This window comes from Ovis aries, chromosome 6 (assembly GCF_016772045.2).
Source record: "Ovis aries strain OAR_USU_Benz2616 breed Rambouillet chromosome 6, ARS-UI_Ramb_v3.0, whole genome shotgun sequence".
NCBI classification, from domain to species: domain Eukaryota; kingdom Metazoa; phylum Chordata; class Mammalia; order Artiodactyla; family Bovidae; genus Ovis; species Ovis aries.
Genome location: NC_056059.1, coordinates 9,390,036 through 9,406,385, shown reverse-complemented (window position 1 = coordinate 9,406,385; position 16,350 = coordinate 9,390,036). Strand labels below are relative to the sequence as shown.

The 16,350-nt window shown below is 38.5% G+C and overlaps 1 pseudogene; it reads left to right on the top strand.

The window, feature by feature from the left end:
* Positions 1-1,035: 1,035 nt before the first annotated feature.
* On the top strand, positions 1,036-1,732 carry LOC101116731 (peroxiredoxin-6-like; annotated as a pseudogene).
* Positions 1,733-16,350: the final 14,618 nt, after the last annotated feature.

The window sequence follows — 16,350 nt, the reverse complement described above, 5'->3', positions numbered from 1 at the left end:
GCGTAAAACAGACTCTGGTTTTGGGGTTGATGCTTGGGAACAGGGGGTTTCCTGAGGCTTGATCATGCCTTTGCGTATGCCCAGCCTCGTTCCTCATGACCTTTGCCATGGGCGGAATTCCTCACGCTGGCCCCCGGCACTATCCCAGTATTCTTGCCTGGAGAATCCCATGGACGGAGGAGCCTGGTTGGCTACAGTCCACAGGGTTGCAAAGAGTCGGACACGACTGAGCGACTTCACCATCACCAAACATCTGTACTAGAAAAAGTAATTTACAGATTTAATAAAATCCATGGCAAAATTTCAATGGCATTTTTCACATATGTTGGAAAAATAATCCTAAGAATCAAATGGAACCACAAAGATTCAAAATAGCTAAAACAATCTTGTGAAAGAAGAAAAAAAGTTATAGGCATCATACTTTTAATTTTCTATTTGTACTACAAAGCAATAATATAACAATCAAAACAGTATGATACTGGCATATAAAGAAACACATAGACCAACAGAACAGAATGAAGACCCTCAAATAAACCCACACATGTATAATCAAATGATCTTTAACAAAGGTGCCAAGAATATAAGGTGGGGAAAAAATAACTTCTTCAATGAATACTGTTGAGAAAATTGCATATTCATATACAAAAGAATGAAATTGGACACTTATCTTACACCATGTACATAAATCAACTTTAATTAAAAACTTAGACTTTAAATTGTAAAACTCCTAGATTAAAAAAATAAAAATAATTTCTACCTTGGTCTTTACAATGAATTTTTTATATGATACAAAAGCACAGGCAACTAAGAAAAATGAACAAAGGAAGTAATCAATAAAATTTCCTATGGAATGGGAGAAAATATTTGTAAACCATATGCCTGATAAAGGATTAATATCCAAAATAAATAAGAAAATTCTATCACTCAGTAATGAAAACTAAGCACATTAAAAATTAGCAACTGGAGAAACTAGAACCATAGGCTAGTGGTGGGCAGTCCTGCACTTCCTCCTACGTCCCTATCACCACTGCCACCATGCGTGGAGGTCTCCTCCTGCGGGATGAGGCTCCCAACTTCAAGGCAAGTACTACCATCAGCTTCATCCGTTTCCATGACTATCTGGGAGACTCATAGGTAATTCTCTTCTCGCACCCTCGGGATTTTACCCCAGTGTGTACCATGGAACTTGGCAGAGCAGCAAAGCTGGCACCAGAATTTGCCAAGAGAAAAATTAAGATGATTGCTCTTTCCATAGACAGCGTGAAAGACTATCTTGCATGGAGCAAGGATATCAACAATTACAATGGTGAAGAGCCACAGAAAAGTTATGCTTTCCCATCACTGATGATAAGAATGGGGTCCTTGCCATCCAGTTGGGCATGCTGGACCCAGCAGAGAATGATGAAAAGGGCATGCCTGTGACCGCTCATGTGGCGTTTGTTTTGGTCCTGATAATAAACCAAAACTGTCCATCCTCTACTCAGCTACCACTGGCAGGAACTTTGATGAGATTCTCTTTCCAGCTCAGAGCGGAGAAGAAGGAGGTCACCCTGGTTGAATGGAAGAACGGGGACAGAATGATGGTCCTTCCAACCATTCCTGAAGAGGAAGCCAAAAGACTTTTCCCTAAAGGAGTCTTCTCACCAAAGAGCTCCCATCTGGCAAGAAATACCTCTACTACACCCCTAGCCATAGGCTCGCTATGGAGTTGGTGCTGGAGCTGCCCTCCTAACACTGTGAGCCAGAGGACGGCAGCTGTCCATCATGTTTCCCTGCAGCAAGCCATTAAAAATATTCTGGTGTGATGACAGCCAAGGTCTTTAGGTTGCTACTCTGGCTTATTAAATGAAAATGGTTCTAAAAATCCCTTGGGGTCCTTTGTGCCTTCAGCAGCTTTCTTCTCTGTTCATATATCTTTGCACTCTCTGCTGACTCTCTTTGAAATTTGAGACTCATCTTGAATCTCTGCAGGGTTTATGACCAAGAGGTGGTATCAGTTTATGGTTGAAAAAGCCTGCTTTGCTCCATCATAGTGTCAGCCGAAATGCTCATTTCACTTTTTAAAACCTGAATGGAAAAAACAGGGCAGGGTAGGGGGTGGGGCGGTCCTAAGATGGCAGAGGAATAGGACAGGGAGACCACTTTCTCCCCAACAAATTCATCAAAAGAACATTTGAATGCTGAGTAAATTCCACAAAACAACTTCTGAATGCCGGCAGAGGACATCAGGCATTCAGAAAAGCAGCCCATTGTCTTTGAAAGGAGGCAGGAAAAAATATAAAAGATAAAAAGAGAGACAAAAGAGTTAGTGATGGAGATCTGTCCTGGGAAGGGAGTCTTAAAAAAGAGAGAAGTTTCCAAACACCAGGTAACACACTTACTGGTGAGTTTATGGTGAGCCTTGGAACCTCAGAGGGCAACATAACAGGGAGGAAAAATAAATAAATAATTAAAACCCATAGATTACATGCCCGATGGTAACTCCCATCAGAGAAGCAGTACAGACGCCCACATCCACCACTAGCAAGCGGGTGCTGAGTAGGGAGGCACGGCCTGTATTGCTTAGAGTAAGGAACGGACCAGAATGCCCCAAGGGAAATCTGAGGAACTAACTTGCGATAGCAAACCAGACTGTGGGATAGCTACCCTGCATAAAGCCCTAACCTAAGACACTGCCAGGCCCGCTCAAAGAACAAAGGACTGAGCAGAGCTAGCCAGCTGTGGACCAGCCCATTTCCCACCAGAGACAGGCAGGCGAGGGCAGCCAGAGCTGGAAGGGGGCAATCACAGCCCCACAGAGGCATCATCTACCAAACTGCAAGCAGGCTTCATTGCTAACCAAGACTTCTTGGGATTCTGGATGGTCAACATCTGTCTGAGAAGGTGTGCTGGTTGTACACCCAGAAAACTGAGTGGCAGGGACATGGGCGGCGATAAGTTGCAGCAACTGTGCTCGCCAAACACCAGGTCACCTGAGCTGCTTGGACCTGGAAAGGGCACAAACACAGGCCCTACTGAGTCTGCGTTTCTGTGGAGTACCAGAGAACCTGAACCTGAGCAGCTTAGACCTGGGAAGTGCATACAACCCAGGGCCACCCTCAGACGGTTCCCAGCAGAGCAACCTAGAGCCTAAGCAGTGTAGACAGGGAAGGCACACACGCCGTGAGTGGGGGCAAACCCAGTGTGGCCGAGACACTGCAAACACTCCCCATAGACACCAGTGTTATTTGTTTGCAGTGTTCCTCCCTCCCCACAGTACAACTGAACAAGTGAGCCTAAAAAAAGTGTCAACCACTGCCCTCTTGTGTCAGGGCGGAAATTAGACACTGAAGAGACCAGCAAACAGAAGAAGCAAAACAGAGAGAACTACCTTGGAAGTGACAGGTGCAACAGATTAAAACCCTGTAGTTAGCACCGACTACATAGGAAGGGGCCTATAGATCTTGAAAATTATAAGCCGGATCAAGGAACTATCTGAAAATGAACTGACCTTACACTGTCCACAACAACACCAGAGAAAGTCCTAGATATATTTTTATTATTATCTTTCTTTAAATTAAAAATATAATATATATATTTTTAAGTCCTCTATTACTTCTTTAATTTTCATTTTTATAACCTACTATTACTTTGCAAAAAAAGACCCCTTTTTAAAAGCAAACTTCATATATATACATATATATATGATTATTTTTGTGACTTTTTTCTTTAATATTGTATTTTTGAGAATCCAAACTCTACTCTAGATTTTTAATCTTTGCTTTTTGGTATTTGTTATCAATTTTGTACCTTTAAGAACCCAATGTTCAGTACCCATTTTTACTTGGGAGTGAGATTACTGGCTTGACTTCTTTGACTTCTCTCTCCCCCTTTGGACTCTCCTTTTTCTCCATCAGTTCACCTCTATCTGCTCCCTCACCTTTCTCTTCTCTACCGAACTTTGTGAATCTCTTTATGTGTTCCAGACTGTGGAGAACACTTAGGGAACTGATTACTGGCTAGATCTGTCTCTCCCCTTTTGGTTCCCCCTTTTATCCTATTGGCCACCTCTGTCTCCTTCCTCCCTCTTCTCTTCTTTATGTAACTCCGTGAACATCTCGGAAGGATCCAGTCTGTGGAGAACACATAGGGAAGTGTTTATTGGCTAGCTTGTTCTCTTCCCTCTTGATTCCCCCTCTTCTCCTCCTGAGAAGAAGGCAATGGCAACCCACTCCAGTACTCTTGCCTGGAAATTCCCATGGACGGAGGAACCTGGTAGGCTACAGTCCATGGAGTCGCACACAGTTGGACATGACTGAAGCGACTTAGCTTCTCCTCCTGTCACCTCTATCTCACTCCTCTGTCTTCTCTTCTCCCTGTAACTCTGTGTACCTCTCTGGGTGTCCCTCACTGTGGAGAAACTTTTCATCTTTAACCTAGATGTTTTATCATAAGTGCTGTATAGATGGAGAGGTCTTGAGGCTACTGTAAGAATAAGACTGAAAACCAGAGGCAGGAGGCTTAAGTCAAAATCCTGAGAATACCAGAGAACTCTTGACTTCAGGGAACATTAATCAATAGGTGCTCATCAAATGCCTCCATACCTACACTGAAACCAAGCACCACCCAAAGGCCACCAAGTTCCAGAGCAAGACATACCATGCAAATTCTCCAGCAACACAGCAACATAGCCTTGAGCTTCAATATATAGGGTGCCCAAAGTCACTCCAAATCCACTGACATCTTATCACTCATTACTGGACACTTCATTGCACTCCACAGAGAAGAAATCCAGCTCCACCAGAACACCGACATGAGCTTCCCTAATCAGGAAACCTTTACAAGCCACCTGTCCAACCCCACCCACAGCAAGGAAACTCCACAAAAAAGAGAACTCCACAAACTGCCAAAATACAGAAAGGCCACCCAAAACACAGCAATATAAACAAGATGAAGAGGCAGAGAAATACCCAGCAGGTAAAGGAACAAGATAAATGCCCACCAAACCAAACAAAAGAAGAAGAGATCAGGAATCTACTTGATAAATAATTCCAAATAATGATAGTGAAATGATCCAGTCTTGAAAATGAAATGGAGTTACAGATAAATAGCCTGGAGATAAGGATTGAGAAGATGCAAGAAAGGTTTAACAAGGACCTACAAGAAATAAAAAGAATCAATATATAACGAATAATGCAATAACTGAGATCAAAAACACTCTGGGAGGGAACCAACAGTAGAATAACGGAGGCAGAAGAGATGATAAGTGACGTAGAAGATAGAATGGTAGAAATAAATGAATCAGAGAGGAAAAATGAGAAACGAATTAAAAGAAGTGAGGACACTCTCAGAGACCTTTGGGACAATGTTAAACGCCCCAACATTCAAATCATAGGAGTCCCGGAAGAAGAAGACAGAAAGACCATGAGAAAATACTTGATGAGATAATAGTTTAAAACATCTCTAAAATGGGGAAGGAAATAATCACCCAAGTCTAAGAAGCCCAGAGAGTCCCAAACAGGATAAACCCAAGGCAAAACACCCCAAGATACATGTTAATCAAATTAACAAAGATAAAACACAAAGAACAAATATTCAAAGCAGCAAGGGAAAAACAACAAATAATGCATAAGGGGATTCCCATAAGGATAACAGCTGATCTTTCAATAGAAACTCTTCGGTCCAGAGAAGGAATGGCAAGACATACTTAAAGTGATGAAAGAAAATAACCTACAGCGCAGATTACTATACCCAGAAAGGATCTCATTCAAATATGAAGGAGAGATCATAAGTTTTATAGACAAGCAAAAGCTGAGAGAATTCAGCACCACCAAACCAGTTCTCCAACAAATGCTAAAGGATCTTCTCTAGACAGGAAACACAGAAAGGGTATATAAACTTGAACCCCAAACAATAAATAAATGACAATGGGATCACACTTATCAATAATTACCTTAAATGTAAATGGGTTGAATGATGCCCCAACCAAAAGACAAAGACTGGCTGAATGGATGCATATGTTGTCTACAAGAGACCCACCTCAAAACAAGGGACACATACAGACTGAAAGTGAAGGGCTGGGAAAAGATATTCCACACAAATAGAGACCAAAGAAAGCAGAAGTAGCAATACTCATATCAGATAAAATAAACTTTAAAACAAAGGCTGTGAAAAGAGACAAAGAAGGACACTACATAATGATCAAAGGATCAATATAGTAGAAGATATAATAATTATAAATGTATATGCACCCATCATAGGAGCACCTCAATATGTAAGACTAATGCTAACAAAATAGTGGGAGACTTTAATACCCAACTCACACTAATGGATAGATCAACTAAACAAAAAATTAGCAAGGAAACACAAACTTTAAATGATACAATAGACCAGTTAGACCTAAGTGATATCTACAGGACATTTCACTCCCAAACAATGAATTTCACCTTTTTATCAAGTGCACATGGAACCTTCTCCAGGATAGATCACATCCTGGGCCATAAATCTAGCCTTGGTAAATTCAAAACAATTGAAATCATTCCAAGCATCTTTTGTGACCACAATGCAGTAATATTAGATGTCAATTATAGGAGAAAATTTATTAAAAATTCCAACATATGGAGGCTGAACAACACGCTGCTGAATAACCAACAAATCACTGAAGAAATCAAAAAAGAAATCAAAATATGCATAGAAATGAATGAAAATGAAAACACAACAGCCCAAAACCTGTGGGACACTGGAAAAGCACTGCTAAGGAGAAGGTTCATAGCAATACAGGCATACCTCAAGAAACAAGAAAAAATCAAATAAATAACCTAACTCTACACCTAAAACAACTAGAAAAGGAAGAAAAGAAGAACCCAGGGTTAGTAGAAGGAAAGAAATATTAAAAATTAGGGCAGAAATAAATGCAAAAGAAACCAAAGAGACCATAGCAAAAATCAACAAAGCCAAAAGCTGGTTCTTTGAGAAGATAAATAAAATCGACAAACCATTAGCCAGAATCATCAAGAAACAAAGGGAGAAAAATCAAATCAATAAAATTAGAAATGAAAATGGAACGATCACAACAGACAACACAGAGACACAAAGGATCATAAGAGACTACTATCAGCAACTATTTGCCAATAAAATGGACAACGTGGAAGAAATGGACAAATTCTTAGAAAAGTACAACTTTCCAAAACTGAACCAGGAAGAAATAGAAAATCTTAACAGACCCATCACAAGCATGGAAATTGAAACTGTAATCAGAAATCTTCCAGCAAACTAAAGCCCAGGTCCAGACGGCTTCATAGCTAAATTCTACCAAAAATTTTGAGAAGAGCTAACACCTATCCCACTCAAACTCTTCCAGAAAATTGCAGAGGAAGGTAAACTTCAAACTCATTCTATGAGGCCACCATCACTCTAATACCAAAACCTGACAAAGATGCCACAAAAAAAGAAAACTACAGGGCAATATCACTGATGAACATAGATGCAAAAATCCTCAACAAAATTCTAGCAATCAGAATCCAACAACACATTAAAAAGATCATACACCATGACCAGGTGGGCTTTATCCCAGGGATGAAAGGATTCTTCAATATCTGCAAATCAATCAATGTAATTCACCAGATTAATAAATTGAAAAATAAACACCATATAATTATCTCAATAGATACAGAGAAAGCCTTTGACAAAATTCAACATCCATTTATGATAAAAAAACCCTCCAGAAAGCAGGAATAGAAGGACTATACCTCAACATAATAAAAGCTATGCATGGCAAACCCACAGCAAACATTATCTTCAATGGTGAAAAATTAAAAGCATTTCTCCTAGAGTCAGAAACAAGACAAGTGTGTCCACCCTAACAAGCACTGTTCAACATAGTTTTGGAAGTTTTGGCCACAGCAATCAGAGCAGAAAAAGAAATAAAAGGAATCCAAATTGGAAAAGAAGAAGTAAAACTATCACTGTTTGCAGAGGACATGATCCGCTACAGAGAAAACCCTAAAGACTCCACCAGAAAATTACTAGAGCTAATCAATGAATATAGTAAAGTTGCAGGATATAAAATCAACACACAGAAATCCTTTGAATTCCTATATATTAATAATGAGAAAATAAAGAAAAATTAAGGAAACAATCCCATTCACCATTGCAACGAAACGAATAAAATACTGAGAAATATATCTACCTAAAGAAACAAAAGACCTATATATAGAAAACTATAAAACACTGGTGAAAGAAATCAAAGAGGACACTAATAGATGGAGAAATATACTGTATTCATGAGTCAGAAGAATCAATATAGTGAAAATGAATATACTACCCAAAGCAATCTATAGATTCAATGCAATCCCTATCAAGCTACCAACGGTATTTTTCACAGAGCTAGAACAAATGATTTCACAATTTGTATGGAGATACAAAAAACTTTGAATAGCCAAAGCAATCTTGAGAAAGAATAATGGAACTGAAGGAATCAATCTGCCTAACTTAAGGCTCTACTATGAAGCCACAGTCATCAAGACAGTATGGTACTGGCACAAAGACAGAAATATATATCAATGGAACAAAATAGAAAGCACAGAGATAAATCCATGCACCTATGGATACCTTATCTTTGACAGAGGCAAGAATATACAATGGAGAAAAGACAATCTATTTTACAAGTGGTTCTGGTAAAACTGGTCAACCACTTGTAAAAGTATGGAACTAGAACACTTTCCAACACGATACACAAAAATAAACTCAAAATGGATTAAAGACCAGAAACTATAAAACTCCTAGAGGAGAACATAGACAAAACACACTCCAACATAAATCACAGCAGGATCCTCTATGACCCACATCCCAGAATATTGTAAATAAAAGCAAAAATAAACAAATAGAACCTAATTAAACTTAAAAGCTTCTGCACAACAAAGGAAACTATAAACAAGGTAAAAAGATAGCCTTCAGAACGGAAGGAAATAATAGCAAATGAAGCAACTGACAAACAACTAATCTCAAAAATATACAAGCAACTCCTGCAGCTCAATTTCAGAAAAATAAATGACCCAATCAAAAATGGGTCTAGAAACTAAATAGACATTTCTCCAAAGAAGACATACAGATGGCTAACGAACACATGAAAAGATGTCCAACATCACTCATTATCTGAGAAATGAAAATCAAAACCACAATGAGGTATCATTTCACGCCTGCCAGAATGGCTGTGATCCAAAAGTCTACAAGCAATAAATGCTGGAGAGGGTGTGGAGAAAAGGGAATCCTCTTACACTGTTGGTGGGAATGCAAACTAGCACAGCCACTATGGAGAACAGTGTGGAGATTCCTTAAAAAACTGTAAATAGAACTGCCATATGGCCCAGCAATCCCACTGCTGGGCATACACACTGAGGAAACCAGAATTGAAAGAGACACATGTACTCCAATGTTCATCGCAGCACTATTTATAATAGCCAGGACATGGAAACAACCTAGATGTCCATCAGCAGACAAACGGATAAGAAAGCTGTGGTACATATACACAATGGAGTATTACTCAGCTATTAAAAATAATACATTTGAATCAGTTCTAATGAGATGGATAGAACTGCTGCCAATTATACAGAGTGAAGTAAGCCAGAAAGAAAAACACCAATACAGTATACTAACACATATATACGGAATTTAGAAAGATGGTAATGATAACCCTGTATGCGAGACAGCAAAAGAGACACAGATGTATAGAACAGTCTTTTGTTCTCTGTGGGAGAGGGCGAGGGTAGGATGATTTGTGAGAATGGCATTGAAACATGTACATTATCATATAAGAAACAAATCGCCAGTCCAGGTTTGATGCATGATACAGGATGTTCGGGGCTGGTGCACTGGGATGACCCAGAGAGATGGGATGGGAAGGGAGGTGGGAGGGGGTTCAGGATGGAGAACACATGTACAGCTATGCCAGATTCATGTCAATGTATGGCAAAACCAATACAATATTGTAAAGTAATCAGCCTCCAATTAAAATAAAAAAATTTATACTAAAACAAAAACAAAGCAAAACAAAAATCTAAATGAAAAACTAAATTGGCCAACCCAATAGAATGATTATCAGGGGTTTGTTTTTTTGGGTGTGTGTGTGTGTGTGTGTTTAGCTATTCTAATCAAATCCTCTGTTACCCATTTTGGGAAGGAATACAACTTGGGGTTCAACTTCCTCTGTACATATCTACATGTGTATCCCAAGAATTTAAGAGTAATCTGGAAGTTCTTCAGTATTCCATGTTTTGATCACAACTGGGGAGAAAAAATTTTTTTTTTTCAATCAGTACTTTTCTAGTAGATAAATGAAAGATGAGCCTGGGGAGAGAATCTTTAAATGTTTTGCTATCAAGAAAAATTTTCAGTAAATTTCTACTGAAAGCAAGAAGCTAAAGAAAAGGTTCCACTTGCCTGCCAGGGAGGAGGAGTGGAAGGCATGAGCAACATGACCATGCCAGGTGCCTTTCTGACAATTTCTGGATGTCAGTCTGCTCTATGATAATGTGCACATGGAAGGGCCCACCATTGGAAGAGGGGAGAGGAGGATGGAAAATGTTTTATTATACCTTTCTTCTTGCAGCGGGGGAGAGAGATGTTTTTCTGAATTCTGCTTCTTAAGGATCAGCAAATAAATCCTTTGTCAAAAACATGGGGGGAAAATGAGCAACTGAATATACATTTCTTCAAAAAAGACATGTGCTCTTTGGTGGATACGTGCTCACCATTACTAATCACCAGAGAAATGCAAACCAAAACAACTGAGATATCACCTCAGGCATCTTAGAATGGCTATTATTAAAAGGTCAAAAAGATAGAAAATGTTGGTGAGAAAGTGGAGCATAGGAAATTCTGGTATACCGTTGGCAAGAATATAAATTGACACAGCCATTCTGGAACACAGTATGGAAGGTTCTCAAAAAAATAAACATAGCAGTACTATGCAATCCAGTAATCTCCCTTCTGGGTATATAACCAAAGGAACTGTCATCAGGATCTCAAAGATACCTGCACTCTTGTGTTCACTGCACCTTTAGTTACCACAATAGTCAAAATATAGAAATAAACTAAATGTCTATCAATGGATGAATGAATAAAGAAAATTTAGTGTACATGTACAAAGGAATATCACTCAAACTTTAAAAAAAGAAGGAAATCATGCAATTTACAACAACAGTATACTAGGTGAAAAATAAACCAGACACAAAGACAAATACTGCATTATCTCATTTCTGTGTGGAATCTAAGGTAGTGATATGCAGAAGCAGAGAGTAGAATATTTGTTTCCAGGGGACTCACAAAGAGAGAAATTAGGTAATGGTCAGAGGGTACAGAGCTTCAGTTATGCAAGATAAATAAATTCTCAAGATCTGCTATACAGCATGGTGCTTATAGCTAACAATGCTGATTTGTATACTTAAAATTTGTTGAGGCAATCGTGTCTTGCCGCACTTAAAAAATATTAATAAAAGAAACTTTGTGAGGTTCTGAATATGTTTATGATCTTCATTGTATTGAAGGGTAGCAGAATATGCTGTACAAAATTTGACTGTAGGTATTTAGAACATGCCAAGTCCAAATATGCTGTTTTGATATATTGATTATTTTGATCTATATGTATTTGAAAAACACCTAATTCAGGGAGAAGCTTTCTCTGAACTCTCTGCATCTGCCTAAAGACAGATCCTTTAAAATAACTCAGCTATCATAAATTTCCTTTCTGGGAGTTTCATCAACCAGGGAAGATTGACTCATCACAGGAAACGAGACTAGACGTGGATACCACAGCCAGACAAACTTTGTCACAAACCATCATACTTCCCATCTATTATTCTGAATATCCATTCATCTCTCCAAAAAAATTCTTTCACTCTCTTCTAAGATGCCTCATCTTTTGTCCCTTTTCCCTATGAAAATAGTATATAATCCTGAATTCTAAGTCACCACTTTGAATTACCCATTTTCCCTGGATATCTCCCAAAATGCATAAGGCATACATATTAATAAACTACAGTTTGCTTTTCTCTTGTTAATCTCTTTTATTATAGAGATATCTGATAAGAATTCAGAGGGTAGAGGAAAATTATTTTTTATCCCCTGTAGTGGTGATGGTTTCATAGTAGTTAATATGTATGCATGCATAGTGGCTAACTCATGTCTGACTCTTTGCAACCGCATAGACCATAACCCACCAGGCTCCTCTGTCCATGGGATTTCCCCAGTAAGAATACTGGAGTGGCTAGCCATTCTCTTCTACAGAGGATATTCCCAACCCAGTGATCAAACCCATGTCTCCTGCATTGGAATACAGATTCTTTACCACCGAGCCACCTGGAAAGCCTTCATTCTTTACCACCGAGCCACCTGGAAAGCTTTCATAGATGTACACAAACTCAGCAATGTCTATACACTGAATTTGTATAGCTTTTTTCATATCAATCATACTTCAGTATATTTTTTAAAGTTCCTATCAGTATAGTTGGTTTTAAGAGCTTTTACATGTATATGACCTTAAACCTATTCCCCAATTATAGAAAAATTATTACCTTTTGGCTGAGAGGTAAGTTTTAAAATTTGTTTTATGAATAAAAGAAAAAAATAGAGAGCTACACATACTTATGCTCCATTTCTGAAAACTGAGGCCTATCTGAATGATGCAAAGTTATCATATCCTTGCTGTCTGAGGACGATAGTTTGAAGGCCAAGATCAAACCTTAATCATCAATATAATTCCCCCTCAAGAGTGCTCATTCATAATTTATGGCATAGTATTTTCCCTCAAGTAATTTTTCTGTAAATATTTGCAAATAAATTATTAAAATTTAAATTCAAGAAGAAGGAGAAAATGATGAAAGATACCTTGGGTAGAATGTCAAAATGGGTAAATAGCTAAACTTAAATAAAAGACACCCACTCAAAGATTTTCCCAGATAGTCCATAGAAGTGAAAAGAGATGTGTACTTTTTTTTTTTTTTTTTCAGTGAAAAGGAGGCCAAAAATAGGTCTTCTTTTTATGGTAGCATGTAAACTCACACATACTCATCTGCATGTTTAAATTGTACACTTATTGTTTCTCATGTGACAGAATCATTCCATGTGTATTAATTTGATGCTTGTAATTAATTTCCACAGGAGATAGAGCCCACCCCTTATATAATCACATCCTACTAAACAATCCATTTCTTCAAACAAGTCTGTTTTTCATTCCAAATCAAATTGCTCCCTCCCTTCATTTGACATCGTTTCTCAGTACTTTCCTAGTCAAGTCACAAAATAACTTTATCATCGGGGCTTCCCTGGTGGCTCAGATGGTAAAGAATCTGCCTACAATGTAGGACACCCAGGTTCAGTCCTTGGGCCAGGAAGATCTCCTGGAGAAGGGGATGGCAATGCCTCACCCCAGTATTCTTGCCTGGATAATTCCATGGACAGAGGAGCCTGGTGAAGATCACAAAGAATTGAACACGAATGGATGATTAACACTTCATTTGACATTACAATATATTACACAAATTTTAATAATAGCAATTTAAACATTTTAATAATAGCATTTAAACATTTATTTAACTTAGTTTTCAATTACATGTTTTTACACTATTTGTTCCTTGGATACAAAGATGAGCTTTGAAAGCGTTTATATTAACATTATAGTTCATTGCATGTTGAATGAATGATGAAATTTTTGTTGAATAAATGAATGGGAAAATTATTTTTTCTCTTTTAAGTTTAAGGTAAAAATTTTAGCGTATAGTTAGCAGAACAGATGTGAACATCAAAAAATAAGGTGGCTTAGGTAGAATGTTCTATTTTCATAAGCTAAATTGAGAAATATATAGACAATGATTAATTTAGACAAGTATAACAAAGAATATGTGTTATCACTCCTAGTGTGTGTTAGACAACATGCTTAGTCTATTAATACTTCTTTACAGACCCCATGAAATCTTAGCCTTCAGTAGAATTCAAGAAATATTTTGCTTTATACCTGGTAGGTGAAAAGAGATTTGGATAGAAGCAAACATTTGAGGAAAAAGGAGAAAAAAGAAGGTAGTGTGTCTCTTTTCTTTATCTCACATGGATCAAATTTGAACATCTTGGATTGAGGAAGGAGGGCCTCAAACTTTTAGAGTTATAGAAATACTTTGAGTCTCTGAAAGTTGAAAGTGTTAATCACTCAGTTGTGTCCGATTCTGTGCCCCTATGAATTGTAGCTCTCCAGGCTTCCCTGTCCACGGAATTCTCCAGGCAAGAGAATGGAGTGAGTAGCCACTCTCTTCTCCAGGTGATCTTCCCAACCCATGGTTCAAACCTGGGTCTCCTACCTTGCAGGCAGATTCTTTACCACCTGAGCCACCAGGGAAGGTGTATTTAAATAATGCCATGTGGCATCAGGTTGGCAAGAACCCCTTTTCCTCCATTGAAAACTCTGCATCATTCTCACCCTCCAAGTAAGAAATGTCCTCAAAAAATTGGGAGACAGCTCCCCTGCTGGCATTTCAGGATAGCAAGCTGCTGTGCGGTAAAGCTTTCCATAAGCCAGGGAAGCAGGTGTGGGCAAATGGAAGCTGAAGTAAGAGAGTAATGCCAGAGTAACACAACATGAGGACTGCAGCTTATAACTTCACAAATGGGTATACGAGAAGAATTTGTCTTATAGGACACTGGGGAAGAGAGCTTGCCCACACCATCATATAGGTCAGGGCCATCAAACCAAGAGTCATTTGAGTGGACAAGAGATAGAATTGCCAAGCAATTCTGAGCATTCAGCTAAAATTGGAAACTGTAAATCTGCCCCATCTGACCAAGTTATCTAGGTTTTTTTTTGTTTTGTTTTGTTTTTTTGTTTTTTTTTCCCAGCAAAGCTCAGGAGTGGGGAAAAGTTTTTGATTAGAGAGATCCAGTTTGGGAGTGTGTTTATATGAAAGCAGCAAAGCAGGAGAAGGGAACTGAAGAGAAGCATGACCTGAATGTCCAATCGTGATGATGCATTTAGTTTGGAAAATAAAACCAAGAAGAAAATTATAATCTAAAAACATATGAAGGGATTTAAACACTGAAGTGAATGAAAAAATATACTTAGTGGAAGCAAGTTTGCTATCAGATAGAGGGATTTGAAATTAATGACTTAGAATATAGTTCAGTTCAGGGAAATAATAAATCCTGACTGTGGCCTCAGGTGTTTACTGAAGAAAAATAAAGTGAAAGTTATTGCTACAGAAAAGATTAAGAAATTTTGAAAACAATTGAAGTTATCTAGGATAAGGCAAGAATGGGAATAAAATAAAACAAAGTAAGTCACATGTATATTCTTCCCAGAAGGCAGAAATTTGTCCACATTTTTAAAAAAATGTATTGATAAAGAAAAATTAACCTTGTTTAAAATAATTCAAAAGTCCTATTCATTAAATCAATGAAACATTTTTTTAACAGAATACTATTGGGTATATGGGCTTCCCAGGTGGTGCCATGGTAAAGAACCTGCCTGCCAATGCAGGAGACATAAGAGATGTGTGTTCTATCCCTGGGTCAGGAAGATCTTCTGGATAAAGGAATGGTAACCCACTGCAGTATTCTTGCCTAGAGAATCCCATGGACAGAGGAGCCTAGCGGGCTATAGTCCATAGGGTCACACAGAGTTTGAAATGACTAAAACAACTTAGCGTGCATGCACGCGCGCGCGCACACACGCACACACACACACACACACACACACACACACACTATTGGGTATATAGCAGACCACCTTCAGGGCAGCATAGATATCTGGGATCCTTCCTAGTCCTTGAACTATTGACAGGATTTTGCTGCATCTGACTGGCAGATGGAGTGAGAAAGAGTGAGGAGGTTAGGTTGAGATGAAGGTGGTATATTTCAAGTCTGTTTACATTTTTGGCTGGAATTCAGTTGGTTCTATGTAATTTCAAGAGAGTTGCGAAATTTAACGTTGTTTACTGGAAAAGAAAACAATCTTATGTGTCTCCTTTACTGTCAATACTTCATTTTTGGTTGTCAAATATGTAGGGATTTTCCTCACACCAAGGAATTCTGAGACTGCGGTTCTTGCCCTACAGTTCAGTTCTGATATGACACTATTTGCCTGGAGTTAGCATCACCTGCAGGTTAAGGATTCAATCAACCTTATCACTCCATTTCAGAACTCATTTTCTAGACCAGGTTGTTATCTTTGTTTCTGAGCTGCAGATTGTCAATTGGAGGACCCTCTTCTCAGGTTCCGTTTCTTTGCTAGAAGGTCTGGCAGAACCCAGTACTTTCTAGAAAGAGTTCACTTACTACGTAACTGGCTTAGAAAACGTGTTAAATGCAAGACCAGCCAGGTGGAAGAGTAGC